This window comes from Saccopteryx bilineata, chromosome 9 (genome assembly GCF_036850765.1).
Source record: "Saccopteryx bilineata isolate mSacBil1 chromosome 9, mSacBil1_pri_phased_curated, whole genome shotgun sequence".
Lineage (NCBI taxonomy): Eukaryota > Metazoa > Chordata > Mammalia > Chiroptera > Emballonuridae > Saccopteryx > Saccopteryx bilineata.
The window spans coordinates 95,872,067-95,899,020 of NC_089498.1; the positions used below are offsets into that span (position 1 = coordinate 95,872,067).

The window sequence follows — 26,954 nt, forward strand, 5'->3', positions numbered from 1 at the left end:
TTTTCCAAAGCTACTTTCCTGCCCGGTGAGATGCGCTGCGAACCTGCACGCATTGTTCTTTCATTCATTCATTTACTCACTCTGGGCCGAACCCACTCCTGGGCACTGGGCATAGAGCTGGGAACCCCACGAACTTGTTTCCTGCCTGTGAAGAACTAAGAGTCTAATGCAGAAGACAGTCCTCGTGGGCCCGGCCTCCATCTCCTTGATGGAGAGCTGGAGCCGGTTGTCTCAGAGTTCTGGAGCCTGGCCGGCGGCCGGGCCCAGGCGCCCTCTGGTGGCGAAGTCTCCCCCCCCCCTCCTTCCGCACACCTCATCCCGGCCCTTCCCCTGCCTCCGGTCCCGCGGCTTTCACGGAGGATCAAGGCTCGCGCTCTCCCCACATCCCTGCGCAGCCGGATACAATGGCGCGGCGGCCGGGATTTAGGGGCACACTACAGAGTCCGGAATCCGGGCGCGCTGCGGGGAGCCTCGCCCGCCAGTCTGACCAAAGCCAAGGTCAAAGCCTCTCGCTTCCTTGCTGCTATCAGGTTTTGCCCTAGGCCTGAGGGAGGTATGTGGCTGGGGCAGAGGGGAGCTAGGGCCTCCTGGCCTGGTGTCCTGAAACCCCAGGATCTACATCAGAGCCCACCACCTCCATTATTCACTTACTAAAATAGTTATTGAGCACCTACTATGTGCCAGACACATTTTAACATTGAAATATTTTAGTAAAGTAAGCAGAATCCATTTCCCCATCCCCCAAAGGCCCTGTTCTCCTGGAGTTTACATGAGGGGAGAGGAAAATGACACTAAACATTCAGAGTTGTTGCCCCTCAGGGACACCTTGGACATGAATTCAGGTGGGAGGGGTGGGAATCTAGCTGTTGAGGTATTCCATAGCCCAATTGTGTGTTACCATCTCCAAACCCCAGGCACCTGCCCTCTGCCCAGCCTGGCTGTTGGCTCCTTCAGGGTTCAATGGGTAGGCATTAGTGGAAGGGCCTTACTTAGTACACGGTTGAAGGTTTGCACCAGATCATTGTTTTCCAGTGTATAATTAACAAGATAACTTTAGATGGAACTCTGAAACAGTATTTTTGAAAATATAAATTTATGGCCCTGCCAGATTAACTCAGTGGATAGAGTTTTGGCCCTGTGTGCGTATGTCCTGGGTTTGATACCTGGTCAGGGCACGCATGAGAAGTGACCATCTGCTTCTCTTCCCCTCCCTCTCTCCCTTCTCTTTTTCTTTTCTTCTCACAGCTAGTGATTCAGTTGGTTTGAGCATCAGCCCGGGCACTGAAGATAGCTTGGTTGGTTCAAACCGAGCCCCAGGTAGGGGTTGCTGGGTAGATCTAGTGGGGGTGCAAGCGGGAGTCTGTCTCACACTCTCCCCTTCTCTCACTTAAAAATTAAAAAAGAATATATATATATAAATATATATGAAAAACTAAAACTATAACTGGCACATTAAAGCACTCAAGATTGATTTTGTTTTTGTTTTTTTTAAATATATGATTTAAGTTTTTTAAAAAAGTAGATTTAAAACTAACAACATAAAATAGTGTAGGTGGTTGAAAAAAATATATATATAATCAGTGATACAAAGAGATCTGAAGTTGAAAATGCTGTCTAAATAAAGAACGTTTTTGTGTGTCGACACTTTCTCCCCCTTTTTAAACAAACTATTAGGCCATGATGTAGTAAAATAAAATCATATGGGGAAGGATGACATTTTCCTCCCTCTTGTCATCCAGGTGAGACCCAAGAATATTCACAAAGAAGTGCTCAGGTCCAGGAAGAGTGTGGGGACATATGAGATCCCTTGGCCTTGGACACCCGTGTCGCTTCCACTCCAACTATGAGTCCTCCTTCTTCCAGTTTTAAGTGTAGCCAGGAGGGGTATAGCCAAGAGACAGCTTCAGGAACAGTACCCTACCTTCTCACCTCTGCTCTCCCACCTTTGACATCTCGCATTGGGGTGCAAGAGTTAGATGTCCTGCCCTGGGAACCAGGAGTCCCTCTGAGAAAGACAAAGCCCTGCCATCTGTTGAATGGGTATACTAACTCCCAGAGCTGGTACTGGGATATACTAAGTCTGAAACCACTTGACACAAAGAAGGCCCTGGGGAAGATAGTTACATAGTAGTTTAGCTTGCTTTCTCTGGATTTGTTACATTTGCTTCTTACAAAGACTGAACTCAGAGAATGAGTCCTAATATCTCAGCTCTGGAGACAAGAAGCCCAAAGCTCGGAGTAGTGGGAGACCTTGGCCAACATGGCAGAGCCAGCCAGGGGCAAAGGCACAACTCTTTGAGCTCAGTATCTGGATTCTGGGACATCAGCAAGGCCTTGGGAGCCTTTGCAGGGATGTATATTACATTCATGAGAGAGATCTAAGGTGCCTTTTCAAATCCTGAATCTGGGGCCAGGGCTCAACAGATGTTGGGCTGGATATGTGATCCCAAATTGACCTCAGGAGCAAGTTTCACAAGCCCCAGGCTATCACTGAGGGAAGAACCCACAGAGGCTGAGCCAGGGGTCCTGTGTGCAGCACTCTGTGCTGGGTCCCTGCTGGCCCGAGCATGGCTCATTCTAGCTGAATGAGCATATCCAGAAGTCAGACCTTCTGTCTAAGGGGGCTGTGTCCAAAGACTCTTCCCTCAAGTGGCATTCCTAAAACAGAATGGTATTTTCTGTGGTGTCCTTCAGAAGCATGAACTACCAAAGCTCATGGTCAGATCAGACCCAAGTGCCCCAAGGGCTTAGGGATATGACTCCAGCTCCCACACAACCTTCACACACTAACTCAACTCTGCCTGCACCCCCCCCCACACACAAAAACAGTGTGCTCAGGTCCAGATTTGCTCTGCTGTTCCTAACCCCACCCCTCTTTCCTGTACTCCTGCCTCTGGGAAGACTGCTCTCAGCATCTGGAGCTCAATGGAAGTTTCTAGAATTGAAGCAAGCATCAGCCCCTAACATAAACCCCAGGTGATAGGAAGTGTGAGTCGTGGAGGATATGCAACATTTACACAGAGTTAATCCATTTTCTGTACCTTTTACCTCCTTCATCTTCTATCTTATCTGTCTGGAAATGCATTTAATGTTAACCCCATTCCTTAGATTTGGGGGCTAAGGTCACACAGCTACACTTTGGCAGAGTTGGGATCAAAGTAAACCCTGACTGGCTCCAGAGTAGGGGTGTTCCTGGTGAAGAGTGAAAGAGTGTGCGTCACATAAAACATCTTACATCCAGTTAAATTCGAAATTCAGATAAACTAGACCTTTTTTCTTCTTTTGTATAAATGTGTTCCTAGTATTGTATGGGACATACTTAGACTAAAAAGAATCATCCATTGTTCACCTGGATTTCGAGTTGATCTAGGTCTTCAATGTTTTCATTTGTTGAGTCTGACAACCTTCCTCCAGAGTCTACTCTCTTCTCAACACACTGGATTCCCTCTCTGTGAGCCTTCTGCCTGGGCCTTCAGTCCATGTGGCCAGAGGATGGGAGGAGTCCTGGGAAGGCAAGCTTTTGAATCACACTTTCTCAGTGAGAGAATTTCTTAAGCAACAGGATTTTATTATGTTGGAAGGTGGTATAGTAAAGCAGTGTGGGGATGATATTTTTTTACTCTCCTCTCTGCTGCCAGCAGTTTAACCCCATCCCTGACCTTCTAGAGATAGTACTTGTCATAACTTGGGCAAGAAGAAGCTCTCCAAGCATCCCCAGCCCTCCTTTCTCTGGTTGGAGCAGGTGGACATGAAGCTCAGTCCCTGCCTCTTCTTCCTTCTGTTTTAGGCAGCACACATGCTCCGTATAAAAGAGAAGGGGCCTTCATCCTAGAGAGTGTAAAGGGGTTTCCACTGGCAGCCTGGCCCAGGGAGATGAACTAAGGTGGAGGCATTGCTCAGGGCCTGTAAGGCAACCATTCCTCCATCTCAGTGTTCAGAAGCAGACTGGGGAGCTTAAACAAATTGGCTGTTAAAAGATATTTTTTGTTTAGGGATATTTTATCACATAAAGAATTTGAAAATTAAGGTCCTTTCTCCCTTTCTTCCTTCCTTTTTTCCTTCCTTCCTTCCTTCCTTCCTTCCTTCCTTCCTTCCTTCCTTCCTTCCTTCCTTCCTTCCTTCCTTCTTTCTATCCTTATGACAGTATAATCCAGGGTGCTGACTGGGAGTTTGGGTCTCACCTATAAAGTCTAATTGGCTTCCAGCTTCCAGAAATCTTTCTCTTCTCAGATTCTCAGGATGAAGCTTCTAGGTTTGCAGCCAGGCCAACTGATTAGTTGTGAAGATTATTAGAAGATAGTGCTACTATCTTCGTGTCTGTAGAGTTTTGACTCAGTGCTTCAGAGTCCTAGGTTGTACCACCAAGAGGTGCTACCCTTTCTTCATAGATCTGCAGTCTAATCTTCCACCCATTCATCCATCCTTTCACTCATCCACTCATCCAACCATCTACCTGTCTATTGACCTACCCATCTATTTACCTATCTGCCCATCCATCCACCTATCAGTCTGCTTGGCTCCCCACTCCAACCACTTCCATCATTCATCTCTAGGTGCTGCAGCCCTGGGACTCCTCTCCACCAAGATAGGCAGATGTGCCTTCTGCCTTCTGGACCACAGGGAAAGACTAATGAAGTATCAGAAGCCACAACTTGCAGTTCACACTGCAAACCCTTACCTTAAAGCAGATGGAAATCCTTGCCCTTCTCCTCATTGAAGGTATGACCTCTCTGAAGGGCAGGGGTTGCCTCCTGAAGAAGGTCCACCCAGGCAGGAGCTGAGAAGAACAACAGATGAGCACTCTTCACTCTCTATTGCCAAGCTGTGATTTTCTTTCATAAATTTAAATAAATACCAAAGAAACAAGACTTTGTTTCTCTGTTTACCTCTCTGCATTTAATGAGTTGTTAACATGACTGAAAACATGTGATGATCTTTGCCAAATGGAAAAATCCCCCTACAGGGGCAATAAAACAAATATTGATGATAGAGTGAGGCAGTCATAAATGTCATTACCTGGTCGTAAACAGCGGCCAGCGGTGGTGATGTATTAGCCCTGTCTTGGAAGCTTTCAAAAGAATCTTGAGATTCCAGGAGGGAATCTGACCTGAGGCGATATTTACTTCTGTGGCTTCTTCAGAAGGTCAGTGTGGGCATAATTTTGTCTACCAGTTGACTATAGTTGAGATTTTGAGCAAGAAGCCCAAACCCTAAGTGCTCATAACAAGAAGAGTCAAGCACCCTTGCCTGGAGAGTGCCAAGAAAAGCACACTGCACCGCCATGGCCATATGGAGTAGGCAACCCTGCACAGCCAGCCACTGTAAACCCAGAGGGCGACCTCAGGGTGCACCTGGGCCAACAGCCTCACTGGTGGGTGCTGCTGTTAGCTATGCTTTGTCCCAGAACTCTCAAAAGGCCTGTGGTTTTGATAGAACATTGTACAGAAATGGCTGTCCTAGTTGTACGATCTTCTTATGCAACCTTGGCAGAAAAAGCCCACTAAAGCTGGCAAAGGTCTTGAGGTCTGAAGGAAAATCAAAGCTAAAACTCATGAGGACAGGTGTCTTTCTCCAGAAACCAAACACAAAGCTACCTCTTGGGGAAGCTAAAGTTAGCTTGTAGGTCTTGTGTGCAATGACAACTGCAATACAGCCAAATGTCAGATGGTTTCAGGTGATTAGATAGACAGGACACACCACTAGCTGAACTGGCTCTGCAGCAACATTGTAGGATGAGGCTGCTCCCCCTACTCCTCAGGTGCAGAGGCCCAGGCTCGGAGCATGAAGGGACTTCCAACATGATGTGAACTGGCAATGCAGACTAAACCCTGACCAGGGCTCATGATAGGGCCAGTGTTATAGTATATTTTTGCCCCACCCTATATATATATATTTAATATGCAGTTATTTGGATGGAAAATAATACAATAATAATATAAGAATAAACTGTATTTTGTGTATTCACAACTGTAAACCTAGTTATGCCCCATCCTGTATATATTTATTATATATATCAAATATACATTTGATTTTCTTTTTTTATTAAATTTATTGGGGTGACATTGGTTAATAAAATTAGTTGGCTTCAAGTGTACAATTCTATGATTCATCATCTGCATATTGCATTGTGTTTACCATCCAAAGTCAAGTCTTCTTCTGTCTCCATATATCTGATGCCCTTTATCCTTCCTACTCGACCCCTTCCTTTTCTTCCATCCTACGGTTGTCTGTATCTACAAATTTTTTCTTGTTCGTTCATTTGTTGCTTTTAGTTTTATATCTGACATATAAGTGAAATCATATGGTTCTTGACTTTTTCTGATGACTGACTTCACATAGCATGATTTCCCAAGATCCATCCATGTTCTTACGAAGAGTAGTATTTCACCTTTTCTTGTGGCTGAGTAGTATTCCATTGTGGAGGTTTCTCAAAAAACTAAGAATAGAGTTAGCATATAACCCAGCAACTTTTCTTCTGGGTACTTACTTACCTGAAAAGCTTGAAAACATTTATTTGCAAAGATATATGCACCCTTATGTTCATTGCAGCATTATTCAGGTTGGTCAGTATATGGAAACTACCAAAGTGTCCTTCAATAGATGATTGGATAAAGAAGATGTGATGCATATTATTATATACTTTTTAAATGTCTGATGTTATCTCAGTTTCCAGTCTTGTTGGTTTACTAAGCAGCAGGCATATATATTTCTCTCTCTTCCTGAGCTGAAGTGAGGAGTTTTCATCTCCATTTTGCCCATGAGAAATCAAAGATTCAAAGATCCAGGTCTTTCCGGTGGAGATGTGGGCTCTGAGACTGGCCATGCCTTTGGCTGAGTGACTTCTAAAGGGTGGTGCAGATGCTGAGAGGGCTGGGAGTGCCATTAGGAAAGAGCAACTCAGACAGGGTTAGACTGACCTTAGCAAGATACTGGAAAAACAATTCACTCCCACCATCACTGACCTGGCTCCTGTGGGACCCATGCTTCTGCAGCCACCTAGGTCTCAATGTGGATATTCAGGCAGTACACCTGCACACACTGACCTCAGGGGTCAAACCCGCCTACTCCTATTCATCATCTTGCTGCTTTGCTTTCTGCTTGGCCTGTTAACAGGTTCTTAAATGGGAGCTTGTTTTCTGTAGGCTACAACCTCTGGAATTTGGGCAATCATGGTTTTAGAGAGACCAGCATGTCTGCAGGCATAGGATCTGTGGGAGATAGAAGGAAAGATAAAACTTCTCTTTACCTGGGCCAGCTCCCCATTAGCATGGAGGAAGAGGGGTGAGATAGAAGAGATAGGAGGGAGGGCTGAGCTGAGGGGAGATCCAGGGAGGGAACAGTCATTCAGGAATGGAATCTCCGGTGAAGGGAGAGAGTGTCTGTCCACCTTACAGGAGCAAGCCTCTGATCCCAAGACCCAGGGAGAGCAGTGAGGACAGCCCAGGCTGTGGGGGCTGCAACCGCTCTTCCTTCCACTTCTCCCTCCCCCCATTCCTGAACACGTACAGCTGTGTCCTCCCAGGCTTCTTTCCCCTACTCAGCACTGTGCCCGTTCTTGCCCCAGAGTATATCTTGGCCAGAAGGTAACCTGGCTGTGAACAGCTGGACTGATTCTGGGAATGACAGGGGTCCAAAAGTGAGAGAGAGAGAGAGAGAGAGAGAGAGAGAGAGAGAGAGAGAGAAAACCCTGTTTATTCAGCAGAAATGCTTCGTGTGTACAAAATTTGACCTAGGTTTTCCTAGGTCACCAGATGATAGATGTGTTTAGCTTGCAGATAAGAAAAAGGAAGAATCTGCACTGGACAGAGAACCATCTGTCCAGCCTCACAGTGGCCTGCTTCCCACTTCGGACTCAGAAGGACATGGCCATGCCCAGATAGAAGATAGCTAGCACCCAGTGTGCTCAAGCAAAGAACCCTAACTTCCCTAGCCTGGCCCATTCTGTCTCCTTAGCAGGTGTAGGACTGCAGGGTCTAATGCATGACCCAGTGAGCAGCTTAGCTGGTGCAAAGTTCAACTGCATAGATCCAACTGGATGTGGGAAAGTGTCAGTCCTGTTGGTTTAAATAGTATTCTGGGGATTCTTGCATAAGTGCTGGTAGGAACACAGGGCAGGGAGGCTATTCAGTGTAGGTTACTTTCTGAAGTGGTCTACAGTAAAAGCCCCTGCATAGAAATGGCTGCTAGTTTGTTTTGTTTGTTTGTTTAATTTGAGCTCAGTTAGAGACCAGGAGCCTTTCGTAGAAGGTGTCATCTTTCTCAGGGTTCATAAGGGCATATTCAAGCCAATGTTGAAGACTGCAAAGGTCTGAAGACTGTAGAAGAGGTGGGTGGAAGAATAGGGTCGGGGGAACAAAAGAGAGGGTGAGTAGGGCTAAGCAATGAAGGCAGGTTGTGACCAGGGCACAGAGACCCTGAGTGTCTAACCAGAGGGTATGGGTGATGTTTTCAGTCCTTGGTGCCCTTCCAGGTGGTGGGCACAAATGGGTTTGCATCTGCAGGAAATGGTAGCTCTCTTCCCTGTCACTGGAGCCCATACTTCACAATGGCCCTATTCCTGAGGGCATTTTAGGAGCCTGAGCAGTCCAGCTCCACTCATGTACTCTTTCACGCTGGGACCTCATGGCTATTTGAGGACATGTTCCTTGGTCATGCTGCTGGGTCAACCCCAAAGTTGCCATTAGTGCCATGGCCTGAGCCCCACCCTTCTTGAGAGGCTCATTTTCTAGTTACCAAGCAGAAGCTGTGCTCCTCCCTGTGTAATGTGAAGCAAGAGCAAGCCCTTCTCTCTCACCTGTGCCATGCTCTGCTACCAGAATGGCATGCATCGCGGCTTCCGTCTACCTGCAGCACTCCTTGGAAGTCTTTAATTCAAGCAGAGGGCCTGGCCTGGGACCAGAATGTCCCCATGCAACTCTCCCATCCCTTCACCTACAGCTTAATGTCACTTTGCCCTCTCAACCATTTGATTTCAGCCATTCGAGCTCTGGTAGGACATGACCAGGGTGACCTGAACCTCAATGGTTGGCCCCACTGGTCCATAGCTAGGAATATGGCTGAGTTCTGAAGGTCAAAGAGAGTTTCTCGGAAGGTTGAGCTCAGAACCATTGGGATCAGAGACTATGTCTTTTATCCATGTATTTTTGTAACATGCACTAAGCACTTCTGGGGCTAATAGTTGTGGAAGGGAGGAAAATAATTAATATTGGGCAGAGGGAGAGGTTGAGCTGTAACACATCTTTAAATGGGGACCAGTTAATCCCATAGGAGCCCTGAACCTCATGCTCCCACAACACAGGTTGCTGGATGTCACTGCTCTCTGGGAGGAGGAGCGGCCTCGGGTGAGGCTGCTCTCTTCAGCAGAAGTCAGTTTCCGACAGGGTGGCTTCCAGGTGGCCATCAACCAGTGGCACTTAGTGCTTGGAAGAAACAAGTCCTTCAGGTCCAAACCTGTGACTCATCACAGCCACTATTACAGTTTACCTCTTGCCTTGCCAAGCCATGTCTCAGGAAGGATTTTCTGTTAGAGGGGGACCTGGCTAATTAAGGCGCTAGGAAACTGTGCACACAGGAGGCTTCCAGGTGTTGGTAGCCAGCTTGGACAAGCTGGGTGGGTGGGGCCTCTGTGAAATCTCAGGGTGGCCAATCGAGTGTCATGGGAGATCTTTCAGACTAGTGGTTTGACCTAGATTTAGATGAAATGTAATTTTAAGAAACTTTTAAAATGGAAACAACAGGAATATAAAAATTACACAGCTTGGAGCAGCAGGACTGCCAACCTTGTATTAGGATTTCTGTATTAGTCAATTTTTATAATCACAAGTGATTAAAATCCAACAGAATTAAGTCAAGGCAGGGGGGTGGGATTTGCTAGTTCCTGTAACTAGACCAAAGGAAGGAAGGGTGGACCTGATGCAGGGAAGGTAGATCTCCCTCTCTCTCTGTCTCTCGCCCTCTCTCTCCCTCTCTTGCCTTCTCTTTCCCCCTCTCTCACCTTCCCTCTACCCCTCACTCCCTTTCTCTCCCCTCCTCCATCTTTGAGTTGCTTCATAGAAGAGGTGTGGCCCTTGAACAGGGAGAGCAATAGAGCAGCTTAGAGAAGAAAGGATGGCCGGGAGCACTTCCTGGCTTAAGGTTTCCCTTGAAGACCACCTAGCAGCCCAGCCCCTGCTGCCCACAGAGTTCAGACCTCAATGATCTTGGTGACAGAGGCTCAGCTAGGGCTGCGGCACTTCTGGGTTGTATGGCTGTTGTCAGGACCCTGATGGATGGAGGGTACTTGGCCTTTAACCCCAGTTGCTGGGATGTAGCTGAGGCACAGATCCAGAGGAAAGCTAGCAGGGATTGGAGCAGGGAGCTGTCACGCCCAGAATCTGATCTGGGCTCTCACAGCTGGCTTTTCCCCATCTCTATTGCTTTATGCTGAAATTTTTTTTATAATAATTTTATTTTTTTAATGAGGTGACATCTATAAATCAGGATACATATATTCAAAGATAATAAGTCCAGGTTATCTTGTCATTCAGTTATGTTGCATACCCATCACCCAAAGTCAGATTGTCCTCTGTCACCTTCTATCTTGTTTTCTTTGTGCCCCTCCCCCTCCCCCTTTCCCTCTCCCATTTCTCCCTCCCCCCCGTAACCACCACACTCTTATCAATGTCTCTTAGTTTCACTTTTATGTCCCACCTACGTATGGAATAATGCAGTTCCTGGTTTTTTCTGATTTACTTATTTTGCTTCGTATCATGTTATCAAGATCCCACCATTTTGCTGTAAATGTTCCGATGTCATCATTTCTTATGGTTGAGTAGTATTCCATAGTGTATATGTGCCACATCTTCTTTATCCAGTCATCTATTGACGGGCTTTTTGGTTGTTTCCATGTCCTGGCCACTGTGAACAATGCTGCAATAAACATGGGGCTGCATGTGTCTTTACGTATCAATGTTTCTGAGTTTTTGGGGTATATACCAAGTAGAAGAATTGCTGGGTCATAAGGTAGTTCTATTTTCAGTTTTTTGAGGAATCACCATACTTTCTTCCATAATGGTTGTACTACTTTACATTCCCACCAACAGTGTATGAGGGTTCCTTTTTCTCCACAGCCTCTCCAACATTTGCTATTACCTGTCTTGCTAATAATAGCTAATCGAACAGGTGTGAGGTGGTATCTCATTGCAGTTTTGATTTGCATTTCTCTAATAGCTAAAAAAGATGAGCATCTTTTCATATATCTGTTGGCCATTTGTATTTCTTCCTGGGAGAAGTGTCTGTTCATATCCTCTTCCCATTTTTTTATTGGATTGTTTGTTTGTTTGTTGTTGAGTTTTATGAGTTCTTTGTATATTTTGGATATTAGGCCCTTATCTGAGCTGTTGTTTGAAAATATCATTTCCCATTTAGTTGGCTTTCTGTTTATTTTGTTATCAGTTTCTCTTGCTGAGCAAAAACTTCTTAGTCTGATGTAGTCCCATTCATTAATTTTTGCCTTCACTTCTCTTGCCTGTGGAGTCAAATTCATAAAATGCTCTTTAAAACCAAGGTCCATGAGTTTACTACCTATGTCTTCTTCTATGTACTTAATTGTTTCAGGTCTTATGTTTAGATCTTTGATCCATTTTGAGTTAATTTTTGTACAGGGGGACAAACAGTAGTCCAGTTTCATTCTTTTGCATGTGGCTTTCCAGTTTTCCCAGCACCATTTATTGAAGAGGCTTTCTTTTCTCCATTGTGTGTTCTTGGCCCATTTATCAAAAATTATTTGACTATATATATGTGGTTTTATTTCTGGACTTTCTATTCTGTTCCATTGGTCTGAGTGTCTATTTTTCTGCCAATACCATGCTGTTTTGATTGTCGTGGCCCTATAATAGAGTTTGAAGTCAGGTATTGTAATGCCCCCAGCTTCATTCTTTTTCTTTAGGATTGCTTTGGCTATTTGGGGTTTGTTATAGTTCCATATAAATCTGATGATTTTTTGCTCTATTTCTTTAAAAAAATGTCATTGGAAGTTTGATGGGAATTGCATTAAATTTGTATATTGCTTTGCGTAATATAGCCATCTTGATTATATTTATTCTTCCTAGCCAAGAACAAGGTATATTCTTCCATCTCATTATATCTTTTTCGATTTCCCTTAACAATGGTTTATAGTTTTCATTATATAAGTCCTTTACATTCTTTGTTATGTTTATTCCTAAGTATTTTATTTTTTGTTGTTGCAATCGTGAGGGGATTATTCTTTTGAGTTCATTCTCAAATGTTTCTTTGTTGGCATATACCAAGGCTATTTACTTCTGTATGTTAATTTTGTATCCTGCGACCTTACTGTATTGGCTTATTGTGTAGTCTTTTTGTGGATTCTTTGGGGTTTTCGATGTATAGGATCATATCATCTGTAAAAAGTGATACCTTTACTTCTTCTTTTCCGATATGGATGCCTTTTATTTCTTTGTCTTGTCTGATTGCTGTGGCAAGAACGTCTAGTACCACATTAAATAAGAATGGAGAGAGTGGACAACCCTGTCTTGTTCCTGATTTAAGGGGGAAAGCCTTCAGTTTAGTGCCATTTAATATGGTGTTAGCTGATCGTTTATCATATATGGCCTTTATCATGTTGAGATATTTTCCTTCTATACCCATTTTTTTGAGTCTTAAACATAAAATTGTGTTGTATTTTATCAAAAGCCTTTTCTGCGTCTATTGATAAGATCATGTGATTTTTGTTCTTTGTTTTGTTGATATGGTGTATTACGTTAATCGTTTTACGTATGTTGAACCATCCTTGAGATTCTGGGATGAATCCCACTTGATCATGATGTATTATTTTTTTAATATGTTGTTGTATTCGATTTGCTAGTATTTTGTTTAGCATCTGTATTCATTAGAGATATTAATCTGTAGTTTTCTTTTTTTCTGCCATCCTTGCCTGGTTTTGGTATGAGGGTTATGTTGGCCTCATAAAATGTGTTTGGAAGTATTGCTTCTTCTTCAATTTTTTGGAAGACTTTGAGTAGAATAGGAACCAAGTCTTCTTTGAATGTTTGATAAAATTCACTGGTATAGCCGTCAGGGCCTGGACTTTTATTTTTGGGGAGGTTTTTAATGGTTTTTTCTATTTCTTCTCTACTAATAGGTCTGTTTAGGCTTTCTGCTTCTTCTTGACTCAGTCTAGGAGGGTTGTATTGTTCTAGGAATTTATCCATTTCTTCTAGGTTGTTGAATTTAGTGGCATAAAGTTTTTTATAGTATTCTACAATAATTCTTTGTATATCTACAGTGTCCGTGGTGAATTCTCCTCTTTCATTTTGGATTTTGTTTATATGAGTTCTTTCTCTTTTTTCCTTGGTAAGTCTTGCCAAGGGTTGGTCAATTTTGTTGATCTTTTCAAAGAACCAGCTCCTTGTTCTATTAATTTTTTCTATAGTTTTTCTGTTCTCTAATTCATTTATTTCTGCTCTGATTTTTATTATCTCCTTTCTTCGGCTGGTTTTGGGTTGTCTTTGTTCTTCTTTTTCTCGTTCCTTAAGGTGGGAAGTTAAGTGGTTCACTTGGGCTCTCTCTTGTTTGTTCATATATGCCTGAAGTGATATGAACTTCCCTCTTATCACTGCTTTTGCTGCATCCCATAGATTCCGATATGTCGTATTGTCATTTTCATTAGTCTGTATATATCTTTTGATCTCTGCACTTATTTCTTCTTGGACCCATTCATTTTTTAAAAGTATGTTGTTTAGTTTCCACATTTTTGTGGGATTTTTTCCCTCTTTTTTGCAGTTGAATTCTCGTTGCAAGGCTTTATGATCAGAAAATATGCTTGGTACAACTTCAATTTTTCTGAATTGGCTGATGTTGTTTTTGTGGCCCAACATAGGGTCAATTCTTGAGAATGATCCATGTACACTGGAGAAAAAAGTATACTCAGTCACTTTGGGATGAAATGTCCTGTAAATGTCTATCATATCGAGGTGCTCTAGTGTTTTGTTTAAGGCCACTATGTCTTTGTTGATTCTCTGTTTGGATGACCGATCTAGAGCCGTCAGCGGTGTATTGAGGTCTCCAAGTATGATTGTAATTTTGTCAGTTTTTGTTTTAAGATCAATAAGTAGTTGTCTTATATATTTTGGTGCTCCTTGGTTTGGTGCATATATATTAAGAATTGTTATGTCTTCTTGATTCACTGTCCCCTTAGGCATTATGAAATGACCATTTTTGTTTCTGAGTACTTTTGCTGTCTTGTAGTCAGCATTATCTGATATAAGTATTGCTATGCCTGCTTTTTTTTGGATGTTATTTGCTTGGAGTATTGTTTTTCAGCCTTTCACTTTGAATTTGTTTTTATCCTTGTTACTTAGATGAGTTTCCTGTAGGCAGCATACAGTTGGATTTTCTTTTTTAATCCATTCTGCTGCTCTGTGCCTTTTTATTGGTGAGTTTAATTCGTTTACATTTAGTGTAATTATTGACACTTGTGAGTTCCCTATTGCCATTTTATATCTTGCTTTCTGTTAGTTTTGTGTCTTGTTTGATCCTTCTCTTTCGTTTTTCTATCTTTTGTTTTTATTTGGTTGTATTCCATACATCTTTCCTCTGTTGCTATCTTTTTTATCTCATGTGCTTCTGTGGTGGTTTTTTCAATGGTGGTTACCTTTGAGTAATGAAAAGGGTCCCTACGGTGTTCATTGTAGCGAACTATTTTGTGAGTACTTTTGCACTCCATCGTCCTTTGCTACTGTTAATCTCCATCTTCTCCCCCCCCCTTTCTTTTTGTTGTTGTCACAGTTTAAATTTGGTTTTATTGTGTTCTTCTTGGAGCTTTTACTTATGGCTCTGTTTCTTTTTTTTTTTTTTTTTTTTTTTTGTTCTTTGTATCTGATTGGAGAACCCCCTTTAGTAATTCCTGCAGTGGGGGTTTTCTGATGATAAATTCCCTCATCTTTTCTGTATCTGTGAATGTTTTTATTTCTCCTTCATATTTGAAGGATAGCTTTGATGGGTATAGTATTCGTGGCTGAAAGTTCCTCTCTTTCAGGACTTTAAATATTGGGGTCCACTCTCTTCTAGCTTGTAGAGTTTCTGCTGAGAAATCTGATGATAATCTAATGGGCCTTCCTTTATATGTTGTATTCTTCTTTTCCCTGGCTGCCTTGAGAATTTTTTCTTTGCTGTTAGTTTGTGTCAATTTCATTATGATATGCCTTGGAGTAGGTTTGTTGGGGTTAAGAAAACTCGGAGTTCTGTTTGCTTCTTGAACTTGAGGCTTTAGTTCTTTCCACAGGCTTGGGAAGTTCTCACCTATTATTTGTTTGAGTATGTTCTCCATTCCATTTTCTCTCTCTTCTCCCTCTGATATACCTATTATTCTTATGTTATTTTTTTTGATGGAGTCAGATAATTCTTATAGGGCTATCTCATTTTTTTTAATTTTTGAGTCTCTTTCTTCTTCTCTCTGTTGTGCCTCAAGTTGCTTGTTTTCTATTTCTCTAATCCTCTCTTCTATCTGACCTGTTCTATTAGCTAAGCTTGTTACTTCATTTTTCAGCTCATGAATTGAGTTTTTCATCTCTGTTTGATTTGTTTTTATAGTTTCAATTTCCTTGGACATATATTCTTTGTGTTCATTGAGTTGTTTTCTGAGCTCCCTAAATTGCCTTTCTGTGTTTTCTTGTATATCTCAGAGGATTTTTAGGATTTCTATCTTGAATTCTCTGTCATTGAGCTCCAAGGTTTCCAATATATTAAATTTTTTCTCCATAGATTTTTCCTCATCTAGCTGTGTTACTTCTCTTTCTTTTGTATCCATGATATTCGATTTTCTCTTCCTTAATGGCATCTGAGGGTGGTTTTGTTGATAGTATTAATGAGATTTAATCAAGAATAAAAAGTTAAAAAATAAAAAATCGAAAAGAGTTGTTTTATTAAAAAAATTAATAATGAAATAAAGAAAAATAAAATAAAATAAAAATTTTTTAAAAAGGAAATTATCCCCCCCCCCTTCTTTTTTCCTCTCCTCTCCTCTCCCCTGTTTCTTGAGAAAATCTTGTGGTGAACTGTGAATTATAACAAACAATGCCTGTAATGGAGGGCCTGAATTGGGGAAAAGTAATAAAGGGGCAAAAAAAAGAAAAAAAAAGAAGGGGGTATGGACCGACAAAAAGCAAATAAGGAAAAAATTTGGGTCAAGAATAAAATGATTTGCTTTTAGGTGTTGGTTGACTAAGAGTTATGATGAGAGGAATAAGAGGAAAACAGAAAAATGGGGGGACAAATTTAAAAATTACTATTGTATTTAGTGGAACAAGAACTAGATAAAATGGAGAGCCAGGAATGGGAGCACTGCTAGTGAGTAAAAAGGTGAAGTAACCCCCCCCCCCAAAATGCCACAAACATAAGTTTGAGTCCCAGATAAGATAATTTGTTTGTTATTGAGGTTTGAATGAGAGGAGATGTAAAGGAGAAAGGAAGAAACTAATATAGAGGGAGAAAAGAAAGAGAGAGAGAAAAAAAGAGGGAACCACTAAAAGAAGAAAAAAGAAAAAAGAGGAGAGAGAGAGAGAGAGAGAGAGAGTTAAGGGTTTTGGAGTGCAACCCTCATAGAGAGAAAGGAAGAGGAGAGAAAAGATAATGGGAGATGTAACACTTATGGGTAGTGTAGTTCAAGGAGAGGAGAGAGTAAGACCGGCAGAGATTTAATCGGCCAAATTGGAGGAGGAAAAAAAATATCAAGAATGAAGATAAGAGAAACAAATGAACAAATATAATAAAATAGGATAGGTTATAAAGTCTGCAGATTATTCTTGATTTTGAGAGGTTATCTTCTTGCTTTTTTTTTTCTCTCCCTCTTCCTGGTCGGTGACTCTGTACCCCGGGTTCTGCCCTTTTGGCATGCTCAGGTAGAGGTTTGCAGTTGCTAAGTCTCTATGGCAATGTCATGTATTGTGCTTTAGTCTTGTTGGCAGTCGAGGCTCATTAGCATTTATAGGCTCCGACAGTGAGAGAGTCCGTGTTCCTGGAGCCTTTCTCCTAGTCTTTCCTTCCTCAATTAGTAGCCTGGTAATCCAGCTATGGGCTTGCTGCTGCCTCTGCCTGGATAGTAAGAGGCTCAAAGAGCTGGCAACTCCCCACTCTATTTCCACTCAGCACAGGGCTCTGGGTAAGGCTCAGTCAGTCAGAGCTGCTACCATAATCAGGCGGGGTTTCCGCCCACTCAAAGACCTCTGGCTCTGCCACTCTGTCCGGTAACACTGGCAGGTGCCCACTTCCAGGGCGCTTGGATGAAACTCCCGCTCACTATCTGCGCATGCAGACCAGGATATCCGGCCAGCAGTCTCACGCTCTGAGTGAAACCCCCAACCGCATGGAAAAGTTGCAGAGTTGGAATTGGCTTTTGCTCCGTCCTCGTGTGCGGCTTTTGCAAGGAGCTGGGGCAGCCCGAGATTCCGCTTTGGCCCACACAAAGTCCCCTGACTCTGCCCCTCTGTGCGATAACATGGGCGCGCACTGCTGAGGCACTCGGAGGAATGTCTCGCTCACTATCTGCGTGCGCAGACCAGGATATGAGGCTAGCCGCGTTTCCCTCTGAGTGAAACCCCCACCAGCACGGAAAATTTCCACTGTTGGAATTAGTTCTCGCTCCCTCCGTGTGCGGCTTTCCCAGGGCGCTGGGGCTGCCCAGAGATTCTGCTTTCAGCCCACAGAAAGGCCTCTGACTCTGCCTCTCTGTGGGGTAACACGGGCACCCACTCCTGGGGTTTAGGAAGAAATCTCTCGCCCACTAACTGCGCGCGCCAACCAGGAGATCGGGTAAAATGGCTGCCCCGCTTGTCTTTGTTTGGGTTTGGCATGAGTGTTAGCTTGTATTGCCCGGGTTGCCACAGGATCAGTTTTTCCTCGGCTTGGATCTCTATGCCACAGCCTGGTTCGGCCGTTTGTGCCGCGGCCTGGATCTATTCACCCCCTTTGCCCGCCTCAGTTTCTATATTCACAGTTACCAGAGAAAGTCGCCCTGTTTAGGTTAGTGAGGAAGGCGGAGCATTTCTTACTCCCTATTTCCTTTGGGGTTTGGTTATATATTTAGCCAATTTTTCACTCAACCATACCTTCCGGTGTATTGTGAAGCATCTGGTGGCTTCAGGTATAGGTTTTTCTGTTTCTGGTTGAAGATCTTGTTGAGTTTTGGGGAAGATGTATCGGTATCACTTCCTACCCCGCCATTACTCTGACGTCATCTCTGTGCTGAATTTTTTTAACCTAGTAAATTATTCAGAATGTCTGGTCAGAGGTTCTGGCCAGGTGGTTCAGTGGATAAAGTACAGTCCCAGCACACTGAGGTCACAGGTTTAACTCTCGGTCAGGGCACATAAAGGAGCAACCAATGAGTGCACAACTGTGTGGAACAGTGAGTTGATGCTTTTTGTGCTCTCTCTCTCTCTCTCTCTCCTTTCTTCTTTTTCTCTAACTCAAATAAATAAAAAGTGGGAAAAAAAGAATGTCTGGTCGGAGGCAATAATGTCGTTCCTCTGGGTCTTAGTCATATGACTCGGCAAGGCTCAGCACGGACAAAGTATGGCACTAGGGGGACTCACAGTGCTGCTTTGTGGGTTTTGGAATTTCAGGCCCACATAAGCCCCTTAATCTTGAGCATAGAGTAGACTGTGCCAGACAATGAGGGCACAGAAGACACTGCCACCAAAAGCCAAGGTCTGAGTATGGCCAACATTCACCCAGACATGCCAGCAAGTCTATGGACTGACCATTCTCTTCTGGTTACCACTGTTCTTTAATATCAGTGAAATTCTTCAGTGTATGAAACACAGTAGAGGAAAGAAATGGGGAGTTGAACTTTGGTTTAAGGAGCATGTACTATATGTTGCCTTGGAAATAGTCCTACACTACCTACTTTAATTGACAAACACATTCTATGAAGCAGGCAACATTTTCTGCCATTTGTTAACCTGAAAAAAAAATGGGCTTAAGGATATCAACTGATGGTTCTTGGCATCAATTCAATACAAACAGAAATCCCCAATTTGGGGTGTGGTGAAGAAGGAAATTTTGTTCAATGAAAACAACTCAACAGTAATATAGCACAGCTGTGAGGACAGCAAAGCTGTGAGGTTGCCCTGGGCCAGGTCCTGATCAGCTAGACAGCTCCACTCAGAATGGCCTGTCCATTCCCTTCAGGTCTGCTCCCTTTCACTTCAGAGAGAAACCTTTGGTGTTTCACCCCAGCCAAAGAAATCAGTCTTTGGTGAAACAGTGCTCCCAGAGCCAGAGGGGAGTAGGCTTATATAGACAGAAGTCCCTTCCCCTGGTTCCTGCCAATGAGGACCTGAATATTCACACTTTGATAGATCTAAAGCAGGGGTCTCAAACTCAACTCAGCATGTGGGCCACAGAGCAAGATCACAGCCTTCGGCGGGCCGCACTAGGTCTATAAAAGGCAACTGTTACGCAACACTTTTCTCACTGCAGTTGAAAACAAAAAAAAAATCAGTACAACAAGCACAATTGTACATGCAGTTTACTCAGTGTCACAAAATGACCAGAAACTGTAGTTCGCATCACAACTGCTGTTAACTAAGCTAATATCTAGCTAAGATGCTAGAGAAATGAAAAATACAAGTAGGCCCCTAGGCTTTCTTAATTTTATCCAAAATATTTTGAACTTCGTGGATTAGTCTGCGGGCTGCACAAAATTGTTCGGCAGGCCGCATGCGGCCCGCAGGCCGCGAGTTTGAGACCCCTGATCTAAAGTCTCTATCCTCATTGGTTAGTGTAGAGCTGCTCTGATTGTTCATAGCTGTGCAGCTTTAGATTGGATGCAGAAAGCCTCAACTCTATTGGTTGAAATAGGATTCCAGGAAACATTTATAAGGGCTGCTCAGATGGCAAGGAAAATGCAGGTAAGCTGGTCAGCTCAGAGACTTCTCTATGAAGTGTGGTTTGCTGAGTGGTCCCTGTGCAGAAATGGTTGTTAGGCTCTGCCTTTTTTGTTTGTTTTGTTTTTAGCCCAGTTAGCCAGTAGGAAACCTTCTGAGTAAATGTCTTTTTTTTTATTTGCTCTCATGATTTGCAGGAGACATTATTAATGTGCCCTATCCTAGAGCTGGTGAGTGGCCAGGATTAAGATCTGAGCTGTCTGAAGCATGTGAGGGCCACACTGCCTGTCTCCACCTGTTGTGCCCCAGGCAGTCACTTAACAGTGCTGGGCCTATGGGCCAGGGTCCTCACTTGTAAATGGGGCTAACCAAAGCCTCTTGCTGCAAAGAGTAAGTAAACTGTGAAGGGAGATGCATGTTACATATTGAGTGCTTCTTAGGATCTCAGCTAGTCACAGTATGCACTATCAGAGTTAACAGGGAAGTCTATTTGCTTGTTTTCTATATACTTACACAGGTGCCCTGGCCCAGGGTCTAATGTGGACCACTTGGCCTCTTATCCCACTAATGCAGCACCTATTTCATCTACATGCAGGCGGTTCTGCAGAGACTCTGAAAGTAAAGCACAGAGGGCGCTAGACCTCAAAATTCCTGGGGTGCAGCCTCTGTTCTCCTGACCTTCATAAACCAATTCCCAATGGATACAAGGCACGAGGACACATCTATAAGGTCACTCCAAGAATTCCTTGCTAAATGGACTAAAAAAAGGATGGTGTAAGGAGAGAGGATGGTAAGCTGTCCAGGATTGGTAAAATGAGGAGCAGATCTGACCCAGGTCTTCCAAGGCTTAGTGATTTGACCAGGAGAATATTGTTAACATAGAGAAAACTGAGCCCTAAACCTCATGGCCTTTTTGTCAAACTTGGCGGGTCTAGTGGTATAAAGACATGAGCAGAAATCCTGCCCCTTTTCCCAGTTTGCATCCACCAAGAACTTAGAGACTTTATAGGTGTCAGGACCTCCTCCACCACATTGGGGGCCTGGGAAGTGAAGTCAACTTACATCTATCTATCATCTATCTATCTATCTATCTATCTATCTATCTATCTATCTATCTATCTATCTATCTATCTATCATCTATCATCATCTATCTATAATCTATCTATCTATCTATCTATCTATCTATCTATCTATCTATCTATCTATCTATCTATCTATCTATCATCTATCTATCTATATTTTTAAAGAAGGTAGAGCCCAGATGCACTTCAAGGTATATATTTCTATTTGTTTCTTCTCCAAGAAAAGCACAACCAAAGGCGCCTAGTCATTCCACACGCTCTTTTCAAGGCCCATTAATAAGGAGCCTGGGGCCAAATCATAAACATGGCAAACTCTGCAACTGTCAAGGCCAGCTGTGTGAGGGCCACATTAAGGGAGAATTTCAGCAAAATGCTGCGTGGTTCCTAAATTCATACCAGATGAGTTCCAGAAGAATAAAGTTATTACAATAAAGCACCAGGGAATCGATCATGCTCTGCTGTAACCTCGGTGTACTTCATCATATGCACAAAGCAGTTTATCCAAAGCCTTGAGGAGGATGCAGAATGTGTGGAGTTAAATGTGACAAGAAGCAGAGGAACAAGGAAGAGAAGGACAATGTTCCAGCTTGGATGGATTCAGAAGACCCTGGAGCTGACCTGAGTTCATGCAACCAATCCAGGTTAGATTTCAGGTTAGGAAACTCCAGTGGCAGATGGCAGGGGTCTGGCAAACAGCTTATTTTGTGACTTGTCAAATTGGAGGGGAGGGGTGCATCCCCTAATTTCCCAGTCTGCCTGAGACATGCCCCTGGGGCAGTCATCTTCCAGAGAGATAAGAAACAGGCTAAAAGCTGCAAAGAAGCTTGATAAGTTGTGACACATGGAACAGTTCTCTTTGTCTTTTCACACTGCTTTGATGTTCCCACTTTTTATAACTTTATTTTTCCTTCCAAATGCCTTCTAGCCATCTAAGAGAATTCTCCTGAGTGCTCAGGAACTGTAAGCTCCTTCCCTCATCTCTCCACCCCCATCTCCAGGCTCCTGACTTGCTGATGACCCTGCTCCTCCTCAGAGGAGAGTTCTTTCTCCTTTAGGCCAGTGACCTAGCCAACCAGAAACAGAAACACGCAACAAATAACGTTTTATCTTATTGTACATAACAGAGCAACAGGGACAAGCTGGTGCTTGATTTCCGAACCCCACATGTATCATACAATGCATTGAATACTACATATGTTTGTGCAAATGCTTTTTGTCTGTGGCACATAATCTGTAAATGCTCTGTTTGGTGCAAAAGTTCGTTTGAATGTGCAAACTTTTTAAGGTATCTGAGACAACCTCGATAGTATTTTCACTGATGATTCAGGCTGATAAATGGCAATCCCCCTGAACATAAGTGGATTTGACTAAGATCATTGGGTCTATAATCTTCATTAAACATCAGGGTGGTTGACTCTTTTGCTACTGGCATGAAATTTCTGGTGGACTGGCACCTAAACCACTGTAGTCACCCCACTGAACAATTTACAGAGTAATTTCCAGTCTCCCAGAGCCAGACCTACTTAGGGTCTTTCTCTGCCTGGGCACTCATATGCTCCAGCCCTTCCTCCATAAACTCTCCCAACTTGGCCAAACTGTGGTGTGCACACCCTGGGTCCTAGCACCCTGTTCTGAGTACTGTACTCCTGCTTCAGGATATTGAGTAGAAACTTCCAGTCCTTTCTGATAAGACCCCGCTCTCAGCCTTGGAAATGGAGCTGGACCCCATGACCAAGCGAGATACTTGGAGTATTGGCTGATATTGGGCCATTGCCCCATTTGTCATTTTTGTATTAAGGTAATTATTATTATTAAATATTAAGTTAATGTTTAATTTAGCACTTAATGCTTCAATATTTGGAATAGTTGTCTGTAGTTTTTTTTTTCCTGTACTATTTCTGAGGTTTTGATATCAGAATTATATTAGCTTTTAAAATATAATCATGGGACTATTTTTCTTTTTTCTATTTTTCTGCTCTGGGTCAGATTAGATTCAATGTTTTAAAAAGCTCATCCGGAAAAAGTTTGAATGAAGTAATTTATAGGATGTAGTTCTTTGACCACTGTTTTGGTTTACTCTTTAGACTTTCTTATTTGTTTTTAAGTTTATTTTAATCATTTGTATTTTCTTAAAAAACGTTCAGAGTCATTAATATGTTTGAATAATTCTGTTCTTTTTTTATATCCACATTTAGATATTTGTGCTTTCTCTTACTCTATATTTTTCCTTCTTTCTTCTTTCTTCCTTTTCTTTTATTAGTTTATTTTTGTTTTTTCTTTAATGAACTAATTAATATTCTATTCTATTCCATTCCATTCTGTTCTATTCTATTCGATTCAATTCGATTCTCTTCCAGAGAACCACCTTTTGTATCCTTATTAATTATATGCTTTTTTTCATTTCAGCTTCTTAATTCACTTATGATTCTATGCTTAATATTATTTTAGTGACAATTTAAAAAATTTTATTGAATAGGATTTTTAGTTCACTTGTCTTTATTTTTTCATTTGTATGACTATGAATATTAATGACTATACATTTTTCTATGATTGCAGCTATAACCAAATCACAAAGATTTTGATGAGGAGAGTTGTTTTAAGGAAATTTCATGAGCTGTCTTAAGTTTTTCTGGGTCAAAAATGTACTTTAAGGAAGAATTTTTATAACTTCAAAATTGTTTCCCATTGTTACTGGCAATGACTAAACTTTTACTATATATTTTTAGTTTGACTCTATTGATGTAAGAGAAGTGGTTCTGCTGTTTTCATTTTAATTTTTGAGATTTTATTTGTAAAATAATATAAGAAAGTGGGCAAAAAAAAAGAATGTAAACTTTCTGTTTGTAAGGCATGGAAACATTTATATATAAACATGTATTTGTATAAATGTATTCAATCTAATTAATTATATTATTTAGAGTTTCCATCTTTTATCCTTCCTTAGTTTCTTAACATACAGGATTGAGTGAGGTAGCTACATTAAAGTCTTCTAATAATTTTGTGTTTTGCCCAATTTATTTTTTATTTACCCTGGCTCTTGCTTGATTTATTAATTCTATGCTGTTTAATAAATAAAAGTTTTAACAGCTATATCTTTATTGTTTGCTAACAATTTAAAAATATTATGTAATATTTCATATTTTTAGATTGAATATTTGTGTTGAATACAATATTTTTATATTGATTATAATTCAAAATTTTTAAGACATAATTTTCTTTTCTTGGCCCTGAATGTAACTACGTAAATAAGATATTTTTTTTAAATAATTTTATTTTTTTAATGGGGCGACATCAATAAATCAGGATACATATATTCAAAGATAACATATCCAGGTTATCTTGTCATTCAATTATGTTGCATACCCATCACCCAAAGTCAGATTGTCCTCTGTCACCTTCTATCTAGTTTTCTTTGTGCCCCTCCTCCTCCCCCTTTCCCTCTCTCTCCCCCCGTACCCCCATAACCACCACACTCTTATCAATGTCTCTTAGTCTCACTTTTATGTCCCACCTACGTATGGAATAATGCAGTTCCTGTTTTTTTCTGATTTACTTATTTCACTTCGTATAATGTTATCAAGATCCCATAATTTTGCTGTAAATGATCCGATGTCATCATTTCTTATGGATGAGTAGTATTCCATAGTGTATATGTGCCACATCTTCTTTATCCAGTCATCTATTGATGGGCTTTTTGGTTGTTTCCATGTCCTGGCCACTGTGAACAATGCTGCAATAAACATGGGGCTGCATGTGTCTTTATGTATCAATGTTTCTGAGTTTTTGCTGGGTCATAAGGTAGTTCTATTTTCAGTTTTCTGAGGAACCACCATACTTTCTTCCATAATGGTTGTACTATGTTATATTTCCACCAACAGTGTATGAGGGTTCCTTTTTCTCCACAGCCTCTCCAACATTTGCTATTACCTGTCTTGTTAATAATAGCTAATCTAACAGGTGTGAGATGGTATCTCATTGCAGTTTTGATTTGCATTTCTCTAATAACTAAAGAAGATGAGCATCTTTTTATATATCTGTTGGCCATTTGTATTTCTTCCTGGGAGAAGTGTCTGTTCATGTCCTCTTCCCATTTTTTTATTGGATTGTTTGTTTGTTTGTTGTTGAGTTTTATGAGTTCTTTGTATATTTTGGATATTAGGCCCTTATCTGAGCTATTGTTTGAAAATATCATTTCCCATTTAGTTGGCTTTCAGTTTATTTTGTTATCAGTTTCTCTTGCTGAGCAAAAACTTCTTAGACAGATGTAATCCCATTCATTAATTTTTACCTTCACTTGCCTTTGGAGTCAAATTCATAAAATGCTCTTTAAAACCAAGGTCCATGAGTTTACTACCTATGTCTTCTTCTATGTACTTAATTGTTTCAGGTCTTATGTTTAGATCTTTGATCCATTTTGAGTTAATTTTAGTACAGGGGGACAAACAGTAGTCCAGTTTCATTCTCTTGCATGTGGCTTTCCAGTTTTCCCAGCACCATTTATTGAAGAGGCTTTCTTTTCTTCATTGTGTGTTGTTGGCCCCTTTATCAAAAATTATTTGACTATATCTATGTGGTTTTATTTCTGGGTTTTCTATTCTGTTCCATTGGTCTGAGTGTCTATTTTTCTGCCAATACCATGCTGCTTTGATTGTCGTGGCCCTATAATAGAGTTTGAAGTCAGGTATTGTAATGCCCCCAGCTTCATTCTTTTTCTTTAGGATTGCTTTGGCTATTCAGGGTTTTTTATAGTTCCATATATATCTGATGATTTTTTGCTCCATTTCTTAAAAAAATGTCATTGGAATTTTGATGGGAATTGCATTAAATTTGTATATTGCTTTGGGTAATATGGCCATCTTGATTATATTTATTCTTCCTAACCAAGAACAAGGAATATTCTTCCATCTCATTATATCTTTTTCGATTTCCCTTAACAATAGTTTATAGTTTTCATTATATAAGTCCTTTACATTCTTTGTTATGTTTATTCCTAAGTATTTTATTTTATTTTTTTGTTGCAATAGTGAAGGGGATGATTCTTTTGAGTTCGATCTCAATTGTTTCATTGTTGGCATATAGAAAGGCTATGGACTTCTGTATGTTAATTTTGTATCCTGCGACCTTACTGTATTGGCTTATTGTTTCTAGTAGTCTTTTTGTGGATTCTTTGGGGTTTTCGATGTATAGGATCATATCATCTACAAAAAGTGATACCTTTACTTCTTCTTTTCCTATATGGATGCCTTATATTTCTTTGTCTTGTCTGATTGCTCTGGCTAGAACCTTTAGTACCACATTAAATAAGAGTGGAGAGAGTGGACAATCCTGTCTTGTTCCTGACTTAAGGGGGAAAGCCTTCAGTTTAGTGCCATTTAATATGATGTTAGCTGATGGTTTATCATATATGGCCTTTATCATGTTGAGATATTTTCCTTCTATACCCATTTTGTTGAGAGTCTTAAACATAAAATTGTGTTGTATTTTATCGAATGCCTTTTCTGCATCTATTGATAAGATCATGCGGTTTTTGTTCTTTGTTTTGTTGATATGGTGTATTACGTTAACCGTTTTATGTATGTTGAACCATCCTTGAGATTCTGGGATGAGTCCCACTTGATCATGATGTATTATTTTTTTTAATATGTTGTTGTATTTGATTTGCTCGTATTTTGTTAATATTTTAGCATCTGTATTCATTAGAGATATTAATCTGTAGTTTTCTTTTTTGGTGCCATCCTTGCCTGGTTTTGGTATGAGGGTTATGTTGGCCTCATAAAATGTGTTTGGAAGTATTGTTTCTTCTTCAATTTTTTGGAAGACTTTGAGTAGAATAGGAACCAAGTCTTCTTTGAATGTTTGATAAAATTCGCTGATATAGCTGTCTGGTCCTGGACTTTTATTTTGGGGGAGGTTTTTAATGGTTTTTTCTATTTCTTCTCTACTAATAGGTCTGTTTAGGCTTTCTGCTTCTTCTTGACTCAGTCTAGG

At 41.4% G+C, this 26,954-nt stretch overlaps 1 long non-coding RNA gene across 1 annotated transcript; it reads left to right on the forward strand.

Annotated features, from left to right (window-relative positions):
• Window positions 1-368: 368 nt before the first annotated feature.
• Window positions 369-4,815, forward strand: LOC136313526 (uncharacterized). Its single transcript, XR_010727154.1, has 3 exons — window positions 369-498; window positions 1,246-1,317; window positions 4,554-4,815. It is a non-coding gene; the product is annotated as an uncharacterized lncRNA (long non-coding RNA).
• The last annotated feature ends 22,139 nt before the right edge of the window (window positions 4,816-26,954 follow it).